The following is a 23,912-nucleotide window of genomic DNA, read 5'->3' as shown; positions in this document are numbered from 1 at the left end:
CCTACACCTACACTGCCCCGGGGACCGCCCTCCCTCACACCTACACCGCCCCAGGGACCGCCTTCCCTCACACCTACACCTACACCGCCCCAGGGACCGCCCCACACACACCTACACCTACACCGCCCCGGGGACCGCCCCCCCACACACCTACACCTACACCGCCCCAGGGACCGCCCTCCCTCACACCTACACCTACACTGCCCCGGGGACCGCCCTCCCTCACACACCTACACCTACACTGCCCCGGGGACCACCCCACACACACCTACACCTACACCGCCCCAGGGACCGCCCCCCACACACCTACACCTACACTGCCCCGGGGACCGCCCTCCCTCACACACCTACACCTACACTGCCCCAGGGACCACCCCACACACACCTACACCTACACCGCCCCAGGGACCGCCCCCCACACACCTACACCTACACTGCCCCGGGGACCGCCCTCCCTCACACACCTACACCTACACTGCCCCGGGGACCACCCCACACACACCTACACCTATACCGCCCCGGGGACCACCCCACACACACCTACACCTACACTGCCCCAGGGACCGCCGTCCCTCACACCTACACCTATACCGCCCCGGGGACCGCCACACACACACACACCTACACCTACACCGCCCCGGGGACCGCCCTCCCCACACCTGCATGCCTGCGCAGCCTCAGTTCCCGGTTGGCTGCTTTAGCCTTGGAGACCCACCCCTGGTGTGGTGACTGTAGCTGGAACCTCCTCACCCAACAGTTTGCCATCTTGCAAGTGGACCGCAGTTGTGTCACTCGTTGTATTGTTGCTGTGTGCTTTATTGGCTTGTGGGCTCTGGCTGTCAAGAACTGTGCAAGCACTGCTAGCTGACACGGGTCTGCTGGCTTGCAGTGTCGCCAGCCAACCCTGAGTGGGTGTGTTCAAAGAAACACTTGATTTAGTTGGCCAGTGAAGGATGGTGGGAAAGTTTGCTTCTGCAAAGAAACTGACTCCCGAGAGAAGCAGTTTTCTGGGGTTTTTATAGTAAGGGGTGGAAGAGTGTTTAGGACAGAGAGTGCATCTTACTCAAACCACACACATCTACGTGCTGGGCGTGCTGGGAACCTGGGCCCAGGCTGCGCTGCAGCTGGCCTCGGCTGTGGGGCCCAGCACCCCCTCAGGAAAGTGTTGCAAGATGAGCTTTGCTGGGACCCCGTGAGAAAGCAGCCAGCCCTGGGCTTACACTGTTTAGGATTCTCTGCCCACGCTCCTGTGCCCACGCCTTGCCTGAATCCCACCTTCCAGGTTTCACGGGGCAAGCCCTGTGTGTGTGTTCCCGGGACCACGTCCCAGGAGCGGGAGGGCAGGTGGAGGGCTGGTTCCCAGGTACACATCCCAGGAGCGGGAGGGCAGGTGGAGGGCTGGCTCCCAGGTACACATCCCAGGAGCGGGAGGGCAGGTGGAGGGCTGGCTCCCAGGTACACATCCCAGGAGCGGGAGGGCAGGTGGAGGGCTGGCTCCCAGGTACACATCCCAGGAGCGGGAGGGCAGTTGGAGGGCTGGCTCCCAGGTCCACGTCCCAGGAGCGGGAGGGCAGGTGGAGGGCTGGCTCCCAGGTCCACGTCCCAGGAGTGGGAGGGCAGGTGGACAGCTAGCTTCTCGGGGCCACGGCCAAGCTGCTGTCCGGAGCTGGGAGCGCCACCTCGGGTCCTGGCAGGTATGCAAGAGGCTTGGTTTGATTTTATTTCTTATCGATTTTTTTCTTACTGATTCCTAACATCTTTTTGATAAAATTCTACCCTTGTCTGTGGTTCACTTTTATGCCCTCTTCATGATTTTTGATAAACAGAACTTCTTAACAATGCAGTCCAGATATTAACTCTTTCTGATAGCTTGCTTGGGTTTTGCTGAAGAAGTCTTCCCCTCCCAAGTCTATAGATATCCCTGCTTTCCTTTGGAAAAGCTGTACTTTTGGGGGCCAGTGTTGTGTAGCCGGTTAAGCCTCCACTTGAAATATCGGCATTCCACATGATTGTGGTTCGAGTTCTAGTTGTTCTTTTTTCCCAGCTGATGTGCCTGGAAAAGCAATGAAAGATGGGTCCCTGCCGCCTTGGTGGGAGACCAGGGTGTCACTTTGGGCTCCTGGCTTCAGCCTGGCCCAGCCTCACCCAGCCTCAGCTGCTGTAGCCATCTGGGGAATAAGCCAGCACCTGGAAGGTCTAGCTGTCTCTCTCTCCATGTCTTCCTTTCTGCTTATGCTGCTGTATTTCAAATGGTATTGTTTGGCTTGGGTTTAGATCTATAATGTGTCTGGAATTTTTGTAAGTGATGGGAGGTGGAGCTAGCACCGATGAGATGTGCAGGTGTGTCCCGTGCAGCTGTGCACACATGGGCGAGCAGGCACACACGGAGTCCCCAGTGCCCTGGCCAATTAATCCCACTTCCGTAGACAGCCATTATTCTGATTGCTATTGCCCAAGATTAATTTGGCCTCTTACTGAACTTCATGTGAACAGAACACAGTATTAAGTCTTTGCATCTGGATTTCCTCGCTGGGTGTGATGTCTGTGAGATGCATCGGTAATTGTCCCTTTGGCCACTAAGTAGTATGGCCGTGTGTGACACACAGCCGCTGTGTCTGCCCTGAGCACTCCTGTCAGTTTGGTGGTGCTGTTACTAAAGGTTCTTCCAGAAGTCCTGCTTGGCCTTGTATGTGCGCTGTGTGAACACAAGCTTTCATTCTTCTGCGAGTTGAACGATGGGATCATACATAAATAAGAATTTTTGTCGGAAACAGTCCATTTCCACGTGGACCTGGTCCCGCCGTCCTGGCGGCAGTGGGCGAGAGCCGGCGCGCGGTGTCTGCTTCATTTCAGCCGTCCTGCTTGGCCTGAGCCGCTGCCTCATTGCGGTTTAAATGTGCGTTTACCGACAATTACTGATGTTAAATGCCTTTCATGTGCTGCTAAACCATATGTGTCCGTGTGAAGTACCAGTTTAGCCCTTGCCCTCTACATTTTTTTAAAGAGTATCTTTTTTAAAGATTTATTTATTTGTATTGGAAAGGCAGATATACAGAGAGGAGGAGAGACAGAGAGGAAGATCTTCTGTCCAATGGATCACTCCCCAAGTGGCCACAATGGCCAAAGCTGAGCCAATCCGAAGCCAGGAGCCAGGAGCTTCCTCCAGGTCTCCCACACAGGTACAGGGTCCCAAGGCTTTGGGCCGTCCTTGACTGCTTTCTCAGGCCACAGGCAGGGAGCTGGGTGGGAAGTGGAGCAGCCGGGATGTGAACCAGCGCCCATGTGGGCTCCTGGCAGGTCCAAGGTGAGGATTTAGCCACTAGGCCATCACGGCGGACCTGAGTGTGCGCTCTTTTCATTGCTTTTATTCTGTGATCTCAGAGTAGTGTGGCACGAGTCGTCCAGTGTGCTGCTGGCTGCCTGTGCTGCCCTGACGGTGCAGGCCTGGCGCCCTGTGCCTGTGTGTGACTGTGGCTGGGAGCTTTCAGGCCAGGCCTCTGAGCGGCTGCTTCTTGCCATTCCTCAGTGTGGTTCATCTTTCTAGTTTCAGCTCCTCTACTTCCTGCGGAGTAGCATTTGATTACAATACTGTGTTTGCATTTCCCGAATGACTGATAATGCCGAGTAATTTTGCACATGTTTATTAGCAAATTGTGTATTTAGTAAACTATCTGTTATAATATTTTGCCATTAATTATATTGATTTGTTCAACTCTTACTACTGACTTTTGGAAGTTCTTTACATATTCTGAACTCATTTATTTATCAAATATATGCTTTTTGTTTGTGTTTAAGATTTTTATTTATTTTTTATTGGAAAGGCAGATATACAGAGAGGAAGAGAGAGAGGAAGATCTTCCGTATTCACTCCCCAAGTGGCCTCAATGGCTGGAGCTGAGCCAATCCAAAGCCAGGAGCCAGGAGCTTCTTTCAGGTCTCCCACGTGGGTGCAGGGTCCCAAGGCTTTAGGTTGTTCTCGACTGCTTTCCCAGGCCACAGGCAGGGAGCTGGATGGGAAGCGGGGCTGTCGGGGTTAGAACCAGCGCCCATATTGCATCCCTGACACGTTCAAGGCGAGGACTTTAACCACTATGCTATCACGCTGGGCCCCCGAATATATGACTGTAAATATTATTTCCAGGTCTGGGGTTTGCCTTTTTATTTATGTAATCACATTTTTTTGCAAGCAGAAATTTTAAACTTAATTAAGTGTGATTTATCTAATTTTTATTGTTATTGATTTCTATGTCCTTTCTGAAGAAATATTTGTCTTTCTCAAGGTTGCAAAAATATTTTACTGCATTTTCCTCTTGATGCTTTACAGTTTTAGTTGCTATCTTTAGGTCCATAAATCATTTTGAGTTAATTTTTGTGAATGATATCAGTAAGGGTTAAAATGAAATTAATTATCTTCCACACTTTTTTTCTTTTTTAAAGTTTATTTTTATTGGAAAGACAGATATATAGAGAGGAGGAGAGACAGAGAGGAAGATCTTCCATCCGATGATTCACTCCACAAATGCATACAGTGGCCAGAGCTGAGCCAATCAAAAGCCAGGAGCCTGTTCCGGGTCTGCAGTGCGGGTGCAGGGTCCCAAGGCTTTGGGCCATTGTCTGGTGCTTTCCCAGGCCACAAGCAGGGAGCTGGATGGGAAGTGGAGCAGCCGGGATTAGAACTGGTGCCCATGTGAAACACTGGCATCCTAGGCAGTGACTTTTCCTGCTATACCATAACACTGACCTGCTCTAAAGCTAGGGCTGGGGTATACCGGGCCTGGCCAGACCACAGTTAGATCACAGAGCCAGTGAGCGTCAGAACAGGGAACGGGTAATGTTAAGCTGCACCATGACACTAATCAGTGCTTGAGAGAAGCAGCCCCGGGGGCAGATGCTGTGGAGGATATAAGGACTGCGATTTCTGCTGCGGTGGAAATTGCTCAAGAGCTGGGGGTAGTAATGGGCCGAGCTAGGAATCACCATGGAACCCTTTAGCACTCTTGGGTACTGGGGTTGGGAATAGGCTAGGCTGGTGCAGGCTGCAGGTGCACCCAAGAATAGGGTTTGGGGCAGGCTGGGCCGCAACATCCACCAGCTCATACAAAGACCAAGACAGAGAGGGCAAATTATGCCAGGTAAGGGTCTAGCACCCCGCTGGCACATGTGCGATCTGATCTGGGCCTGGTGGAGAGTTGGGAAACTCCGCTGGTGGGTTGTACCTCACACTGGTGTGCCTGTGATTCAGGCCAGGCAAGGCAGCTCCATTTGTCAGCAAGTGTGGGTTGGTTCCACGGTGTGGGATGGGCAAAGCTGAGCCAAACCTTAGCACACTGGCATGTGCAGAAGCCTGAATGGAGTGCGGGTCATGCTGGGCTGGTAGTTTGCCTGAGCCAGGGATGGAGACAGACTTGGCAAGGCTAGGCTATAGCACCCACCAGCAAGAGTTGGGACTGGATACCGGCCAGGCCAGGCCAGGCTGTAGCATCCAATGGCAAACACCAAGAGGGGGAATGGGCTAAGCCGGCTGGGTCAGAGCAACCACTGGCACGTGCAAGATCTGTGGCTGGAAACAGGTCTGGCTGGGGAGCTAAGGGGACACCCCAGGGGCATTGTGGTTCCCACTGGTGAGCGCAAGAGCTGAAACAGGGGCAGCGATTTAGGCTGGACGTGACTGCAATGTGCCTTGGCATGTTTGTGCACTGGTCTGGGGTGTGCCAGAGGGGCTAGACTCCAGCACCCACTGAACCGTCCAAGAGCTGGGCCTGAATATGGACCTGGTATGCTTAAAGAGATGTAAGCAGAGAGATGTTTGCATAATGGCTGTAGCACCCAGCAGTGAAAACCAGAATGGGTATGGGCCAGTCAGGCAAGGCCACTGTTCCTGCCAGGACAGGAGGTGAGCCAAGTCAGACTGGGCCAGGGATCCACCAGTGTGTGCGAGATCCGCCACTTGAGAAGACCTGAGACAGGAGCTTGGAGAACTCTTCTGTCAGGATATAGTCCCTGTGGTGAGTGCAAGAACCAAGGCTGGGAGCAGCCCAGACCAGGCCAGGTTATAGTACCTGCAGGCATACGCGTGGCTCAGGTCCAGGGACAGGCCAGATTGGGCCAGTTCATAACACCCGCTGGCAGATCTGAGAATCACGAGAGGCTGGCTTGGGCCACAGCACCAGCCAGTTCACACCTAGGTGCCATCCAGGCTGGCCTAGGCCACAGCACGCACTAGCACGAGCTGGAACTAGGGGCAGATCGCACCTGCCAGCAAATGCTAAGATGAGTTAGGCTGTGCCGGACAGCCACAACTCCCACCAGCACCTATGAGACCCCAGCAGGGGATGGGGGCAAGCCCAGTAGGGGGTGGTGAGGACTCCCCTGCTGAGCCACTGCTCCCACCAGTGAGTGTGGTAACTGCGTCTGGGGGCGGACCAAGCTGGGCAGGGCTACTACACCTTTGGTCTGCATGTGAGCAGGTTTAGAGGGAGAGCCAGGCTGGGCTAAGCGACCATATCTACTGGTGCACACATGAGCCAAGTGAAGTACAGGCTGGTCGGGCTTTGCTGCAGTGTCAGCAGGCGAGTGCTGGGCATGGGGGCAAGTCCTATCTCAGGCTAGACTGCAGAACCACCTGGAAAGTGCAAGATCTTGGCCTGGGAGTGGACCTTGGAAGGAAACTATGGGTACTCTATGATGGGCTGCAGCTCCCACTGGTGAGCATGAGAACAGGTCTGGGGGTGGACCTAGATGGACAGTCAGTAGCACCCGCCAGCATGAGTGTGGGCTGGATAGTGGGGTCGGATCGGCTGAGCTAGAGTGCAGCATCTGTGGGTGTGTACAAAAGCCAAGTGGGAATCAGGACAGGCTGGTCCCGTCGGCTGCACTTACTGGCAGGAGCAGGAACCAGGGCTGGAGGTGGGCCCTGGTGGGGTGTTGGCTCTGACTGGGCTGCAGTTCCCACTGGTGTACGTGAGGGCTGAGTGTGGGTGAGTAGGGTTGAGCTGGGCCACAGCAGGCATTGGTTTGCATAAGAGATGGAGCTGGAGACCTGACCCAACAATTGCAGCTACCAGTGTGTATGTAAGCTGATGTGGGTGATGGACTGAGCTGGACCCCATACTGGCTAGCACAGACATGAGTCAGGTCTGGGGTCACCTCAGAAGAGGTTTCTTTGGGTACCCCCCCAACTGAAGCACTGGACTCAGAACTCCAACCATGGGAAGAATTGCAGGATTTGTAGTCTGATCGTTGAGTGCGTGTGTCAGAGCTGGGCCTCCTTAGTGGCTTCCACGGAGCAGTGGACGGGTTGCCCAGATGCACATGGAGGATATGGCAGTCCACTGGGGCCTGCAGAGGACATCTAGTACCGTAGCAGAGGATGGAGGACAGAGCAAATTGAACAGTTCTCCCAGCCAAGCATTGACAGCAACTCTCTAGATGGTTGGAGACTCTAAGGTAGACTATGTCGGCCAGTGGACCGTGGAAGGATTTCCTCACCCTTGGAGCAGTGAGATCAACAGCATCTCTGAACTATCAGAACCACCTGAGCAGAGCCCTCAGCGCATGCTCCACAGCGGGCTGGGGTGACAGAGGTGGCCAGTCCCCTTCCCCGAGTCCTAATGTGGTTGGGATGCCAAGGGTGGCTCCTCCCCTCCTCTCCCCTACCCCAGATACAAGAAGAGAAACGTTCCCCTAAGCCTCGGCCCTTGCCACCCTAATCAGTGGTCCACACGGGCATGCATCCTTCTCGACTATGTCATCAAAAATAAAACTAAAAAAAAAGACTTCATTGATACTTTGTCTTACAATATAACAAAATTCACATCTGTTCTGGACATTGTTTTTGTAAAATCCAGGATTTTCTGTAAGAAATACATGATGCTATCTCTGAATAAATACAATTGTGTAGTTTTTTTACTGCATCAATTGAGATATTAAATTACTTTTTCCTTTTATTGTATTGTATGTTATCTTTTGAATATCAAGCAAATCTTATTTTTCTGGTCTAAGTCTCACTTCCTCAGGAACTGTTAACTTTTTTCTGTATTATGCCTTTGCTTTCCCATGCAGGTATGTGAGGAGTATGGGTCTGCAGTGCCGGGTTTGGGCGTCAGGATTAGGCTGCCTGTGTGATGTGGGACGTGTTCCTTCCTCCTCGACTTTCTGAACCAGTGTGCGAACTCCAGAACGCCTGTAGCTCTTTCTGGCTTGTCTACTGCACTGCCCCACCCTCCCCTCACTCCCTGTCTGGCCCGCGCATCCCTCAGGTGCTTTGAGTCCCTGTCCCCTAGTTCCAGCATCTGGGCCATCTCCAGTCTGCTTCTGCTCACTGGCTCTCCGGTCTTGGTTTGAACTCCCTCTGGAGGTGCCCACGTGCCCCCCCACTCCCACTCTCCAGCCACTGGCTGCCTGCAGGCGTGCCTCAGCCTCGCACCCCTGTGTGGGGCGGACCTCACAGGAGCTGCGCTTGGAGCCGTTCTGCGGTGGCACTCCTCTTCCTGGGTTGTGCCTGGAAGGAGTGGCTTTCTGCTCGTGTCCTGTTTGGTGGGCACTGCTCCCTGGATGGCAGGTCCAGTGCTCCCTTGGCCATAAGTGGGACTGCAGATGTGCGGCAAGGCCAGTGACCAAGACACCCTGCACATGTAATCCCACTTTGTCCTGGGCAGGCTGATGGAGTAGAGTATGATTGAGAGGTGAGTGGAGCAGGTTAGGCATCCAGCTCCAAGCACATCTTACTGGGTGGTCCTGGGTCAGCGCATCACCGGGTCTTCCCTGAGAGCCGGGCAGGGCTGTGATGGGTGGAGCCCCTCAGTGACTGTACCCTAGGGAACACGGGGAGGACATGCATGTGTCCCAGGCAGAGGGTTTAGGGCTCAGGGCAGCTTGGAGGGATTGGATTTTACCCCAAGCAAATCTCATGGAAATCCACAATTTGCCTGGAATTTGCTAGATACTCAAAACGGGTCATTCCTTTGCCCTCCTAGGAAGACAGCAGTGAGCAGTGAGAGCGATCGGGGAGTGTCCGTCTGCAGTGAGTGTTGGGAGAGTGGGGCTGCCACGTCAGGAGGACCTCACCCAGGCTAGGCAAGGGGCAGCGAAAGTGAGGCCTTGGATGCAGGAAGCAGGAAGGAGCCAGCCACGTGATGCTCTCGGAGAAGAATGTTCTGGACAGAGAAAGAAGCTAGCGCAAAAGCCCTGTGCTCACCTCAGTGGAGGGAGCTGGGGGTGAGGGAAGAGGAGGGCAGGAGGAACGAGGAGCCCAGAGCACACAGGGCCTGCGCTGAGGGAGGGGAGGCCAGGGCCAGCTGGGAGCTGTGTGGTGGTGGTGGGGGGAGCCTCAGGCAGCCCCTGGGGCAGGCATGGCAGTGGGGGGGGAGCCTCAGGCAGCCCCTGGGGCAGGTATGGCAGTGAGGGGGAGCCTCAGGCAGCCCCTGGGGCAGGCATGGCAGTGAGGGGGAGCCTCAGGTAGTCCCGGGGGCAGGCATGGCAGTGGGTGGGAAGCTTCAGGCAGCCCCTGGGGCAGGCATGGCAGTGAGGGGGAGCCTCAGGCAGCCCCTGGGGCAGGCATGGCAGTGGGGGGGAGCCTCAGGCAGCCCCGGGGGCAGGCATGGCAGTGTGGCTGCCTTATGGCAGAAGGGCTGGCAAAGGGATGACTTGACAGAGCCCCCGTGGATGCCTTTTCCTCCGGAGAGACCCCAGTGTGCCAGGCTCGGCTCTGTGGGTGTGCATAGGCACCCTTATGTCCTTGCCCATTTGGGGTGGCACTTCCCACACCGCATGGTAGGAGAGGTATGGCTGCAAACCTGGGCATGCCCCCCCCCCGCCACTTCACCCTCACAGCTGGGGACGGCCATGCCCACCTTGGACCTCATAGCCACAGGGGGTTTGTCTTTCCTTAATAAGTCAAAAATTGTCACCTTTCCACTTGGCGGGAGGCACTTCACAGCTTGTCCTTGGCGTGTGAAAATCGCCACCCTCACTATTTTTGTGCTTTGGAGACACTGTTGGGTGAGTGAGGGTTACTGGTTGGACTGACAGCCAATGGCTAGCAAGTGCCAAGTGCCAAGTGGGCAGGCGGCATGGACGCGGCTGCAGTGGAGGCGTGATGCCCATCCCACAGAGATGGACACAGCAGTCCAGGTTTCTTCACAAACTTTCAAACTTACACATTATTTCTGGAATGTTTCCATTTAAACTGATCCTGGGTCCTGAAATCTGTGAAGGTGGAACTATGGGGTTTCTCAGCAGTGGAGGGCAGGCCTGAGTAGGAAGAGTGCTGTCTGTGAGGAGCGGCTGCCTGCACGGTGCTGCAGCTGCCCGTGGAGAGGCAGGTGTGCCAAGAGAAGCGAAGGCATCAAGTCGCCTCTGCCTGCCTGCAGGTCGGGCTCAGCCCCTATGGGCCAGGACTCACGCTGGCAGCTAACAGCTGCCTGGATTTAGAGCTGGCAGACAAGAGGGGCTTGGCCCCTGCAGTGCCCCTCCCACGGTTAGGGCCCAGGAGAACAGCAAAAGACGCTGAGAAGGCCCGCCAGGAGAGGGAGGAGCCGCGCGAGGACGTGGAGTCTTGGAGCTGTTCCAAGCAGGCTTCACCCCCGCCCTCCACACAGCAGCCAGGCCGAGCTGGTTCAGGGTGACTGGGATGTCATGGGCTTGCAGTCGGACCACTCACCCCTCAGAACTGAAGTCATGTCTAAATTTATATTCTCCCAGTTACCCAGATAATCCTTTAGGCTTTCAAGAACTATTCCAATGGGGTGGATGTTGTGGTGCGGTGGGTTAAGCTGCCACTGGGACTCTCACCACTGCTCCTTTGTTGGGGTGCAGGTTGGAGTCCCAGCTACTCCACTTAATCCACTTTCCTGCTAATGTACCTCAGAAGGCAGCGATGAAAGTCCAAGTCCTTGGGTTCCTGCCACTCACAGGGGAGACTCACTGGAGCTCCTGGCTCTGGGCTTCAGCCTGGCCCAGCCCTGGCTGTTACAAACTGTGGGGAGTGAGGCAAGCAGGGGGAAGATGACTGTCCTCGCCTCACCCCCACTGCTTTATCTTTCAAATAAATAAACACTTTTCATATTTTTAGGAATGGCACAGAGGCTCAACTGGATAATCCTTTGCCTCCAATTCCAGATCCCACATGGGTACTAGTTCATGTACTGCTCCACTTCCCACCCAGCCCCTGCCTGTGGCCTGGGAAGGCAGTCGAGGACAGCCCAAAGCCTTGGGACTCTGCACCCGCGTGGGAGACCTGGAAGAGGCTCCTGGCTTCAGATTGGCTCAGCTCTGGCAGTTGCGGCTCACTTGGGGAGTGAATCATCAGATGGAAGATCTTCCTCTCTGTCTCTCCTTCTCTCTGTATATCTGACTTTTCAATTTAAAAAAATCAATCTTTAAAAAACATTTAAAAAATAAATTTGGGCCCGGCGGCGTGGCCTAGCGGCTAAAGTCCTGGCCTTGAACGCCCCGGGATACCATATGGGCGCCGGTCCTAATCCCAGCAGCTCCACTTCCCATCCAGCTCCCTGCTTGTGGCCTGGGAAGGCAGTCGAGGACGGGCCAATGCTTTGGGACCCTGCACCCGTGTGGGAGACCCAGAAAGAGGTTCCTGGTTCCCGGCATCGGATCGGTGCAGCACCGGCCGTTGCGGTCACTTGGGGAGTGAATCATTGGATGGAAGATCTTCCTCTCTGTCTCTCTTCTCTGTATATCTGCCTTTCTGATAAAAATAAATAAATCTTAGGGGAAAAAAAGAAATTATTAAAAATATTTATTATTTGAAAGGAATAGTTAGAGAAATAAAGGGATAGATACAATATCTTCTACCTACTGTGTTGCTTCCCGAACAGTCTGGGCTGGTCCGGCCTGCTGCCTGGACCTCCGTGCAAGTCTCCCCCTTGGTGCAGGGCCCAGTGTCCAGGCCGTCTTCACTGCTTTTCCTGGTGCATCCGTGGGAAGCTCGGCTGGAAGCAGGGTGGCTGGGATGTGAACCAGTGCTGCAGTGGCTTAGCCCAACGAATGCTTGCCTGGTTGTTTTAAACTGGAGTCCAAGTGAGGTTCTCACAGGGCATGTTGTATCTCTTCTGTCTCTTATTATCCAGAGTAACTATTCCAACCTCTGTTTTTCCCCCATGACACTGACTTTTTAAAAAGCGCAGGCTGGGCCCGGCTTGCTAGGCTGGTGGCCAAAATCTTTGTCTTGAATGCACCAGGATCCCATATGGGCGCCACTTCTAATCCCGGCTGCCCCGCTTCCCATCCAGCTCCCTGCTTGTGGCCTGGGAAAGCTGTCAAGGATGGCCCAAAGCCTTGGGACTCTGCACTCGTGTGGGAGACCCAGACGAAGTTCCTGGCTCCTGGCTTCAGATTGTATCAGCTTAGCTCTGGCTGTTGCAGCTGCTTGGGGAGTGAATCATCGGACGAAAGATCTTCCTTTCTGTCTCTCTTCTCTGTATATCTGACTTTCCAATAAAAAAAAATTTTAAAATAAAATGAAATAGGGCTCGGTGCAATAGCATAGTGGTTAAAGTCCTTGCCTTGTACATGCTGGGATCCCATGTGGGCGCTGGTTCTAATCCTGGCAGCCCCACTTCCCATCCAGCTCCCTGCCTGTGGCCTGAGAAAGCAGTCGAGGATGGCCCAAAGCCTTGGGACCCTGCACCCGTGTGGGAGCTCCTGTCTCCTGGCTTCAGATTGGCTCAGCTCCAGCCATTGTGGCCGCTTGGGGAGTGAATCATCGGACCGAAGATCTTCCTCTCTGTCTCTCCTTCTCTCTGTATATCTACCTTTCCAATAAAAATTAAAAATAAAATAAAAATAAAAAGCCCAGGCTGGCTGCCTTTAGAATGCTGTGCGTTCGGGACTTACCTTACCGTTCCTTCCTGGGCTCTGAGTGTGTTCCAGTCTGCCGCCTGGCGGGGATGGAGCTCAGCTCTTGGGCAGGGTGCAGAGCCAGCACGGGCCCCGTCATCTCGCCATGCTGTCTTGGCCAAGAATAAACACTGTATTTCAGGTATCGAGTAATTATGTCCTAACTCAGAACCAACAAGAAAGTGAATCCCATAAACTGAGAGGAAAAATCGCCTTATTTCATTGTTAAATGATCTTGGGTACCAGCTCCCGGGGTCTGTGTACCTACTGGGCACTGGACAACCTGTTTGAGTTTGTGGTTGCTCTTGTTGTTAAGACTCATTTATCGGGGGCCTGGCGCAGTGGCCTAGCGGCTAAAGTCCATGCCTTGAACGCCCCGGGATCCCACATGGGCACCGGTTCTAATCCCGGCAGCTCCACTTCCCATCGAGCTCCCTGCTTGTGGCCTGGGAAAGCAGGCGAGGACGGGCCAATGCTTTGAGACCCTGCATCTTATGTGGGAGACCTGGAGGAAGTTCCTGGCTCCTGGCTTCGGATTGGCACAGCACCAGCCGTTGTGGTCACTTGGGGAATGAATCATTGGACGGAAGCTCTTCCTCTCTGTCTCTCCTCCTCTCTGTACATCTGACTTTGTAATAAAAAATAAAATTTTTAAAAAATAATATAAGATTCATTTATCTTAAATGTAAAGTTACAGGGATAGAAGGAGAGAGGAGGGGTGGCAGAGGAAGAGAAAGGATCTTCCATCCGCTGTTTCATTCCCCAAGTTGCCACACAGTCAGGACCAGGCTAGGCTGCAGCCGGGCACCAGGAGCTTCTTCCTGGTCTTCCAAGGCCCCAGGCCGTCCTCTGCTGCCTTCCCAGGCCCGTCAGCAGGAAGCAGGATGGAGGTGGAGCAGCTGGGAGCAGAGCCAGCACCCATATGAGATGCCTGCACCACAGGTGGGGGCTTGGCCCACTGAACCCTGTGCTGGGCTCTGGAAAACCTTCAACTTGAGCATCAGAATGAACACCACTCTTCACTTCCTGTCTGCTGGTTTGTAATTACAGAAAAACCCACTTCCCAGCACAGTGTCGTGTCAGACTGTAGCGAACCCGTGTTGAACCTGAGGTGTGCCAGGGGTGGGCCACTGGGGGCAGAGTAGATACCAAATAGCACTTTTTCACTTGAAAAGGTATCACACTATGTAGTGACTCAGGCTGCACACAGTGGGCTCTGCTGAGTCAGGCTGCACACAGTGGGCTCCACCAGGTCAGGGTGCACACAATGGGCCCCGTCAGGTCAGGGCGCACACAGTGGGCCCCACCAGGTCAGGGCGCACACAGTGGGCCCTACCAGGTCAGGACGCACACAGTAGGCCCACTGACTCAGGCTGCACACAGTGGGCCCCACCAGGTCAGGGCGCACACAGTGGGCCCCGTCAGGTCAGGACGCACACAGTGGGCCTACCAGGTCAGGACGCACACAGTGGGCCCTACCAGGTCAGGACGCACACAGTAGGCCCACTGACTCAGGCTGCACACAGTGGGCCTACCAGGTCAGGGCGCACACAGTGGGCCCACTGACTTGGCGGCACATGCGAGTGTTGGGTTGGAGGCAGGCAAGGCAGTTCCTGACTGTGAGAATTGAGCCCTTGTCTCTGGACTCCCATCTGACATGGTCTCCCCTGACGAGGCTCAGCGAGGGCTTATAAGGCGGGGCAGTGTGTGGCTGGCTGTTAGCCCTGTGGCTTCCTGTCCCAGGGCAAGGCAGCAGCAGGCACAGACAAGCCCATGATGGGAGAATCGAAGGCTCTGCCTCCAAGGGCTCCCTCAGACCCCTCACTCAGACCTCAGCACCCCTGAAGGGCAGAACTGGGGGCGAGCCTAGGCCGGAGCCTAGCACGAGTGTAATGTCACCTTCCTTCATGGAACAGCCCACTGTCCGTGGCAGGGCGGCTGGTTCCCAGCACAGGTGCACACCCAGCCATCAGGGTGAGTGCAGCTGAGTGCGTGGACATCCGGGCAGGAGGCTACTCCTCAGCCCTGGTCCCCCGTGAGGCCCACTCGGGGAGATTTTTCTGAACAAACTGAAGTACACTGGATGAAGAGTTCATTCATTTCCCCATATTTCACTTGTCCAAGGAGTAGGCCTGTTGGCCAGCCACAACTCCCAAGCAGAGTGAGAGGAGTTCTGGGCACTCCCAGTGGGGTGCTTTTCTGTTTTGGGGACTCTTAGGGCTCACCTGGGGACTCTCCCCTCCGAGAGGAACCATACAGCTGCCGCCTGCTTTCTTTCCTTCGTTCTTTCTTTTTCTTTCTTTTTGAAAGGCAGAGTAACACAGAGGGAGACATAGAGGCCTTGTATTTGTTGGCTCACTCCCCACATGGCCACAGAGAGGGCTTGGCCAGGCCAAAGCCAGGAGAAGCCAGAAGCTTCTCCCAGGTCTCATACGCGTGCAGGGGCCCAAGCACTTGGGCCATCCTCTGCTGCTTTCCTAGGAGCTGGATGCGAAGTGGAGCAGCTGGGATTCAAACTGGCATCCATGTAAGATATTGGCACTGTAGGCAGAGGTGCAAGCCACAGCCCCACAGCACTGGCCCTGCCATTTGGCATTCTACGTAGTAAGATGCCTTTGGGCCGTCATTACAAAGGGTCAGTCCACCAGCTCCTGGTGCATCACGGGCTGCAGGCGATGCCGGACACAGGAATGAGGAATGGGGCAGGAGCAGGGCTACTCAGGGCTGCCACCAGGCTGAGGTCAGAGTTCAGCTCCCTGCTGCCAAGCAGCCTGGGTGAGGCCCTGGGTGCTCCCTGCCACCAGCACCTCATGAGGCCCCTCCAACTTCAAAGTTCACACTGGCTCTGAGTAAGGAATGGAGAATGAGCCACAACAAATGGGGACTGGGTCCAGTTCAGCCTCTCTGGTTGTGGGGCCCTGTACAGTACCCACAGCAGTGTGGGCACCAGTGGTGGGCGCCAGCACACAGGCAGTCCCTCCTGGCACAGAGGTGGCTAGCTCTCAGAGGCCGGGTCCTGAGGGCTCCCAGGCTGTGAACACACTGCCATACCCTCCCCACGTTCTTCCTCTGTCCCCACTGACCCTGGCCTGCAGGGCTGGGCCCTGCGTGCCTAGGCCAGGGTTCAGCAGCACCCAGGGGCGGGGTCCCAGGAGCCGCAGCCCCACCGAGGCTGCACTCATCCAGCACCTGTACCTCTCCTCCCGGGCCACCACTGGGAGCTCTCTGGTCTCAACGTGGTTCTAGACAGGCTGCCTGATGCCCCCTTCTTGGGGGAAGAGGACCGAGTCCGGGTGGGTGGGGGACGGAGAGGAGCGGAGGGGAGGGCCTGTGACCTCGCCAGGGCCTCAGCATCACCCCTCCTCCCCAGCGCCCTTCGCGGCTCTAAATGTGTCCCAGCACCTTGGCCAACACCTGGGGAGGTGAGGGAAGGTGGGGCCCGACCCCCACCTCCTCCCAGCTGTCAGAGTCAGCCTGCCTCCTCAGGCAGTTTCCAGCTGCGCCCGCGGGTCTGAGGGCCTGTGGACGACGTGGGCACACAATGGGGCTCCAAATCGCCCCCAGCCCTTCCCTGCCGGCTGGCTCCCGGGCCTCGAGCCCCAGCCCAGACACCCGCTCTGCTGGGCCCCCCTCCACCTCCAACCTGCCCACCCTTTGCTCTCAGGGACCACACCTACCCCACCCCCTCCTTCTCTGGCCTCTTCTTCCTCCCCGCCCCCTGGGCCTCGGCCACCGGCCACCGCAGCTCCTCTCCAGCCTCGCCCTCCTCCTGGGGCTCTGCGGCTGGCTCCCGGGGGGCGGGGGTCTTTCCACACCTCCCTCCTGGCCCCCACTGGGCTCAGCCCAGGAGCAGGTGCGCTGGGGGCTGTCCGCCCCTCGCCTTTTTCTCCTCTGCCTCCCACCCCGCTTTCTTGTCTCCTCTGCAGCTCTGCCCTCCGTCCCCTCCCCCGTTTTCCCACCCCCTCCGCCCGCGCCCTCCCCCTCCTCCCGGGCCGCGTCCCCCTCCGCCCGCCCGCGCTCCCCCGCCGGCATCAGTATTCCGCTGCCGTCGCCGCCGCTCTCGGCTGCTCCCGGCCGCTGCCGCACCGTCCGAGGCGGGGGCCGGGGCCGGGGCCGGGGCCTGGGGGGGGTGGGTGGGGGGAGAGCGGCGCCGGCGGGCCCGAGGAGGGAGGAAGGAAGGAAGCAAGCAAGCAAGCAAGGGAAGAAAGAAGGGAAGAAAGGAAGGCGGGCGGGCGGGCCGGCGGGCGAGGACGCGGAGCCGCCCCGACCCAGCACCGCCCGCCGCGGCCGCCGCCGCTGGAGCCCCCTTCCCATCCAGGAGCCGGGGAGGGGGGCGAGGGCAAAGGACCCTGGCCCGCCGCAGCCCCGCCCCCCGCTCCTCGCCGCTGCAGGCCTCGCACCCCAATTCCTGCGCTTCACTGGGGGGGTCGCCCCCCCGCCGGGCATGCTGCCCCCGGAAGGAGCCCCCGTCCGCGCTGTGAGTAGCCGCCGAGGGGCACCCGGCGCGGGCACGGACAGGGGTGGGGGGTCGCTGGTTGGGCAACGGTGGTCTTAGGCCTCCTGGGGGTGGGGGACGGCAGAGGACAGTGGGCGGGGCCTGGATGCGAGGGAGGTGGTCGGTGGGGGCTCTCCTGTCCCAAGAGTTCTGTGTTGAGGGTCGCCGCTGCCCAGGGCTATGGGCTGGGGGACAGGCATCGGGCGGTCGGTCGCTGCGTATTCAGCCGCGGGGAGAGGATGCAGGCTCAGGGTGCAGGGCTCGCCTGGTGTGGGTCTTAATGCCCCTTCTGGGGCGGGAGACGGGGTTCATCCGTACCCCCCACGGCCCCTCCCACCCTCCACACCGCTGCTGCTGGGGGGGACATGCCAGGGTTGGGGGGGAAGAGGCGGGCACGGGGTTTCCTTGGTGACCGCGCCTGGCAGGAGCGGTTGCCGTGGCAACGGGGGAGAACCGGGGAGTTTGGGAAGTGAAAATGGGAAAGATGGAGGGGGTGACTGGGGAATGAAACAATCCCCTCCCCAGGCTTCTGCCGTTCTCCTCTTGGGGGTCTCCCAGTTTCCCAGCTGTAGGCCACCCCCCCTCCTGCCAGGACCCCCTTCCTTGAGGCTGGCACTCTGCGCCTCCGCCTGGAGCACATGGGACCCCCGGCCATCTCCCCAAGGCCCCCATGGTGCTCAGCATCCCCTGCTGCTGGCTCTCTGCCCTCGCACCTGCTTTCCTAGGAACTGCCCTGGGGTCTCCTCAGGTCTGTACCTCTCCCCACGGTACCCCAACTTTTAGTTTCTGTCCCACCGGCCCCTACGTCCCACTCTCTCTTTCTGCCTCTAATTCTTAGCACCCTGGCAACCTCATCACAGCAGCTCTTGCTGGGACCCCGTTTCACAGCCTTGCTTCACCAACACCCTCTGCTCACTCCACAGGCCACCCCACCAGCTAGGACCCTCCTCTCTGGAAGCTCGCCTTCTCGATCCTCATCCCCCCCACTCTCCGTCACCACTGGAGCCCAAGGCTCAGGCTCTCGCAGGGTTCTGCCCATGTCTCCTGCCCCAGCTTGCTCCTAGACCCCGTTCTCTCCCCTGTCCTCCCAAGTGCCCCCACCTCTGCCACCCTGCAGAGCCCCCTTCCCTGGACCTGCAGCCTCAGGCAGCTTCCTGTTGGGGTGGGGAATTCCCCTGGGGAGAGCCCAGCTGGAGGGGAGGGAAGAGCGAGGAGGGAGCGTGGGGCTGCCCGGCAGCCCCCTCCCCACCCCCTCCCCAGCTGGGAGCTGCAGAGGAGCTCCGCAGCGCCCATTGCTATGCGCCTCACATCCGAGTCCAGGCCGCGCAGCCGCCAGACAGGAACCGGGGCCCCAGCCGCAGCTGGGAGCAGCCCAGCAGGCTTGCCTCCTCTGCCGCCCCCAGCCCAGGCCGGGGGCCAGGAGCAGCGCCTCTCCCTTCCTGGGGCAGCTTGGGGCTGCTCACTGCTTGTAACCTGCGTTTCACGCCTCCCCCTCCACTTCCCACCTTCCTCCTCCTCTTCTCTGGACTCCACTCATCTTGGCCGCCGACTGTTCAAATGCATGCCTAGAGAGGAGAGACACTGGACAGGACCGGAAGGGTAGGAGGCAGAGTGATGGCTGTCCATGCCTGCGCACCACTCAGGTGTATCACCGTGGAGTCAGCCACACAGCGTCACTCACCGGGGAGTCAGAGCCAGGAGCATACGCCTGTGCCCAGAGCCAACTACCCAGGGGCAAGCAGGGCAGACCCAGGGTAACATGGACCAAGTGTGGGCAGTGTCTGCAGGTCACTCCTCCTTGGCCTGGGTAGGATTGTCAGTAGGACCCTGCTCAGCCACCACAGGAGAGTGGGAGCGTGTATGGAAGACACAGAGGTGCCCGCACAGGTTCACACAGTCAAGACCCAGATGGGGCCGGTGGAGGCCCAGAGCCAGCCAGAGGCCACAAGATGGAGCAGGGGAGCCCCAGACAGCAGCTAGGTACACACAGGGCCCTTGCTCACCACCTCGCAGCCTTACAGAGCTGCGGAGACACGGGCTGTACCCTCCTGCAGGCAGAGCCCTGAGCCCTCAGGCCCCCCCCAGAGGCAGACCTTGTTGCAGAGGTGCCAGGGAGGGGGTCCCCAACTCCGCCTTCCTGCCCAGGTCCTAGCCCTCCATCACCTGCTTCACCACTGTCTGTCTCCTCCCACCCCTCATCACCCACATCTCTGTCCTAGCTTCCGTTGGGCTGCCTCCCCCTTGCCACTTCCCTGGAACTGACCCTGCTGTCCCATCTCACCTGCCTGTGCTCGGCCCGGGTCTCGTGTGACACACCCCCTGCCCCTCCTCGCGATCCACAGCTTCCTGTCTCTCCTTGCTTCCCTGAAGTCTGCGCCTCAGAGCTCAGGGCCATGTGCTTTCAAAGAGCAGTGCTTGGAGCCAGCATTCTCCAAGTCCAGGAACTTCACATCAAACCCCTGGGGGGAGGCGCCTTCCTCCCAGGTGCCTCCCCCAGGTGACTGCCTTCCTCCCAGGTGCCTCCCCTGGCCCACGTGGGCTGTGCGCTGGCACCCCAGCCACGCCCTCTCTCACCTTGCTTCACCACTACCCACCACCAGGCTGCCCACCCTGCCCTTTCCTTGGGTCTGGTTCTTGTACTTGGTTTCCTGTCCACACCCCCTCCCTCCCCTGCTTAGTCCCCTTGCTGGGGTCCCTCTGTGTTCCCTAACTCTGAGTTCCCCTGTAGTCTGAGCAGCCCACCTCCAGCCCATGCGGTGCCCAAGCTAGGGTCTAAGGTGTTCTAGACTCAGCCAGACTGACCTAGAGGCAGGTGGGCTTCTTGCATCCCACCTGCTTGTTGCCCCGGAGTGCAGCTAAAGCCCAGCGGCAAGGGTGGCTGCTCCTTTGGCCCGTGAGGGTGGCGAGGACACATGGTGTGGTCCTTGGCCCTGAACCGCAGGGATGTGCAGGGGACTGATCCCGTGACAGGGCATGTCACTGGCCTGGATACTGAAGGCAGGGTCCTCGCGATGCCACCACACCGGTCCCTCCCCTCACCTGCTGGACTCCTGTCTGGGCTGCCTCATCTCTGTTCCCCTGGAAATCAGGGCCCTCCTGTGCTCGTTCCAACTCCTGAGGCTGCCGGTGGCAGAAGAGTAAGGAGAGTGGCATAGTGCCCCTTTGTTGCCTGGAAACCCACTCGCGACTGTTGTCATGGCAGGCGAAGGCCTGGGAGAGGGGCTGTGCAACCAGGGGACAGGTGGTGGCAGCACTGGGCCCCTGGCCCCCACCCGACAGGCACTCGGCCTGGGGGAGTTCACAAGAATGGCCCAGGCGAGAGGAGCAGGGCTCAGGGTCCCTGGAACCTGTGCCCCCATCAAGTGGGGCTTAGGCCCCAGAACCCTTGCCCAGATGCTGCAGTGATGAGCCTACGGCAGTGCCAACCGCAGCTCCGTGGGAGGGTGGCATCCCAGATGGCGAAGGAAGAAGAGGGTTCCCTGGGAGGCAGACGAGAAGGACAAGGACAGAGCTAGCACTTCCTGGGAGCTTGCCCCAAGTCAGGCCCTGTACCGGACACACCCCTACACTGGCCGGGGGGTTCGGGGCACCCCTGCAGGGAGAAGCAATCCTAAGCAGTGCTGTGTGAGTGCAGTGTGGCCCCCAAGCTGCCAGCACACAGCCGCAGGTGGCAGCACTGTGCCCCCACCGCAGCTGAGAATGCTGCCTGACAGAGGGATAAGCCAAGGGGCAGGTCCAGATGGAGTCAGTTGGTCAGGGACAGTAGATGTACAGGGCACAGGGCAGGACTGGAGCCTCCTGTGACTCGGGGCTCATGCCGTCTCAGTGAGGACCCAGCCTGGCCCACCGGAATACGATCCTGGTGCAGGGAGGTGGGAGCTCCTGCTCCCGGGCCTCACTCACTGTGGGCAGCGGAGAAGGAGCCTGGGAATAGGAGCATAGGAATCCTTTGAAGGTGGCTGACACTGAGGTGCCCCCGCAGCCCTCCAAGGCAGCGGGTGCCAATGCCATGCAGAGCCTGAGGCACGGTGAGGAGTGACAAGCCAGAGTTCAAGGCCAGATCTCTCAGCAGCATCCCTGTCATCTGTTCTCTGTCCTCCCTCAACGGGGCACCGACGGAATCCTCCCACGGAGAGCTTGCCTGGCCCCAGGCCCTTCAGTGTGCAGGCTGCAAGGTGGCACAGGGCGATGGGACGGCTGAGCCCAGCCTGAGCCATGGCTGCAGCGTGTGCCGCCCCGTGACATGCAGGCTCCAACCCTGCGTTGGCATGAGGTGCTGGGGCCGTGGGCACACAGTGACGGCCGAGACAGGCTGCTGCAGCGTGGGGCAGATTTGGCTTCATCCTGTCTGCTGGTGCCTTTTCCACATGCACAGAAAACAGACCAGAGCAGCCCTGTGAGCAGGGCAGGCCACGTCCCTGCCTGCCTGGCACGCTCTGTTGCCTGCCGTCATGCCTGAACTTTGGCAGTAAACACTGTTTCACAAGCTCCCCTCACCCCACACCAACCAGATGCAGTCTGGGGGTGGCAGGCTGCTCGCCCACTGGGCTCACCACTGACCTAGGGGCCTAGAAGTGCGCTTTCTTTCTGTGAGCCTGCCTGGGCGACAGTGCCCCTGGACAAGGCCGTGACCCCACTGCCACAATGTGTCAGTGGATACTGTGCCGGGTGCCGCAGAAGAGCAAGATATGCTCATGTACGCAGCTACCCCATGCCTGTCTCAGCCTGTGGCCTGCCTGGCTTCTCTGTGGGCCCTACGAGAGCCATGCCAGGCAGCTGTGGCAGGGCAAAGGCCCAGGAGGAGGAGCAGAGCTGTGAGGACTCGGGCAGCAGAGGCCCAAGCAGGGCTGGAAACGGCCACACCGGGTCCGGTGCTCCATGGCCACGTGGTGGGCCATGCGGTGAGACACTGCCACCTCTCCATTGTGCAGTCACAGTTACCCTGCCCGCTGCTCCTTGGGGTGACCTGAGTGGGAAGGGGCCCGTGTCTAGGGAGCCTCCCCCCACCACTCCTGGCTTTTAGGATCTGGCTGCTTTCTCTCCTTTACCTTCTGGACACCCCCAAAGTCTGCCCGTTGGACAAATCCACTGTCTTTTCACTCTTTCCGGTCTCTCCATCCCTTGGCCCAGCTCCTTCCTGGCCAGCAGCCTCCCCATGCCAGTCTGCTCAGAGGGCTCGCTCACAGCCAGAGCTTACCCGGCCCCAGCCCGGCCTGGGGCAGGAGGAAGGAGTGGGTGCCACCCCCTCACCGCTGTCTTGTGGTCCCGAGCTGGGCTCTGCAGGACTCGCAGATGCCCGCCTGCCTCCAGCCCCTGGGCCTTTGGACACCCAAGTCCGTTCACCTGACCCCCTTCTTGCTCTGCCCACCTGCCACTGTCACAGCTCTCAGCTTTTGCCAGCATCTGGCCAGGGGAGGTGTCCCAACCCCAGCCTGTGCTCACCTCACTCTCTTTTCCTGATCCTTTAGACCAAGGAAGGGTTCTCTGGGCGGGGAGAACAGCAGGGCTAGGCCCCGCAGGACTCCACGGTGAGGATCTGGAAGAGGCCAGGCAGCTGGATGGAAAAGGAGGACTCCAAGCCAGCCCTGATCCCGACCCCATCCCCACCTGTACAGGAAACCTGGGCCCCTCTGCTGCAGGTCCTGGGCTGGACTGGGACCCAGTGCAACGTCAGCCTTTGCAGCTGTCTGGGCCCTGGGCTGTCCTCCCTGGAGTCAGTCCACAGGCTGCAAGGTAGGCTGTGTGTTGAGGGTGTGGGGGATGCACTGCCTAGACCCCCTCACCTGCACAGCCCCCTTGAACAGCAGGGCACTGCTCCAGGGCTCCAGGCTTACACCCCCATCACCTCAGTGGCAGTGCGCCTCCTCCCTGGCCCTCACCTTCTAGACCCACCCAGGACACTGAGCGTGCCCAGCCAGAACGTCCCTCCTCACCCCGCCTCTCCCGGGTCCTCGGGTGTCCCATCTGCCATCTGCCGGGATCTTCTCAGGCACGGTGCCCAAGCTCTCCTGGAGCCCAGCAGGCAGGGGAGGCCTCAGCCCCTGTTCCCGCTGTGAATGCCTGCAACTGCTTCCCTCACCTGGCGCTGTCCCCCTGCCCCTTGCCAGTGGTGTAGAGTGGTCTTTGCACCTCCCTCAGCTCGTTCCTGACGGCAGGTGGGGTGGAGACCTAGTGTGCCCTCTGGCCTCACATGGGGCAGCTGGTGGCCTGGGCTGCTTTAGGAATTTGTGAACCTTGGCAGGTGCCCCCAGCCCTCTGAATGTGCTCTGTCATCTACACAGCGGGTGAGGGACTGTCCCTGCCTGCTAGAGCTGCAGAGGAAGCCAGCGGCTTAAGGAAGCTGTGTACCCAGGAAGTCCTCGGCAATCACTCCCTGTCCATCACTGTTAGAGTGTCCTTGGGGCCCGAGCTCCACCAGCAGGGAGAGGGGTGGGGGAGGGGGTCAGGCATGTCACATCCTACACAGTGCAGAGGAGGGTGGGGGTCTGGGGAGAAAACTGGGGTGTAGCATGCTTGTGCCGGCCCTCACCCAGCAGGAACTGCTGCTGCTCTCAGACTAGGG

General features: G+C 58.5%; 3 protein-coding genes across 5 annotated transcripts in view; 2 read left to right on the top strand and 1 right to left on the bottom strand.

Annotated features, from left to right (window-relative positions):
* The window catches only part of GARIN5A (golgi associated RAB2 interactor 5A), a 123,603-nt gene that overhangs the window by 35,408 nt on the left and 64,283 nt on the right, over positions 1–23,912 (top strand). The gene's annotated exons all lie outside the window — the stretch shown is intronic.
* The window catches only part of EMC10 (ER membrane protein complex subunit 10), a 140,661-nt gene that overhangs the window by 54,466 nt on the left and 62,283 nt on the right, over positions 1–23,912 (bottom strand). The window lies entirely within an intron of this gene.
* LRRC4B (leucine rich repeat containing 4B) overlaps positions 1–23,912 on the top strand; it is a 50,521-nt gene that overhangs the window by 4,982 nt on the left and 21,627 nt on the right. For 2 of the 3 annotated variants that reach the window (XM_058674964.1, XM_058674965.1), the window contains exon 1: positions 17,039–17,332. The exons of the other annotated variant lie outside the window; for it this stretch is intronic. The gene's annotated coding sequence lies outside the window, so the exon portion shown is untranslated. Of the gene's footprint in view, positions 1–17,038; positions 17,333–23,912 lie in introns of those variants that run through there. 3 annotated transcript variants of the gene reach the window in all.

The sequence above is a fragment of the Ochotona princeps genome, chromosome 16 (genome assembly GCF_030435755.1).
Source record: "Ochotona princeps isolate mOchPri1 chromosome 16, mOchPri1.hap1, whole genome shotgun sequence".
Lineage (NCBI taxonomy): Eukaryota > Metazoa > Chordata > Mammalia > Lagomorpha > Ochotonidae > Ochotona > Ochotona princeps.
This window is presented reverse-complemented; position numbering and strand designations above follow the sequence as displayed.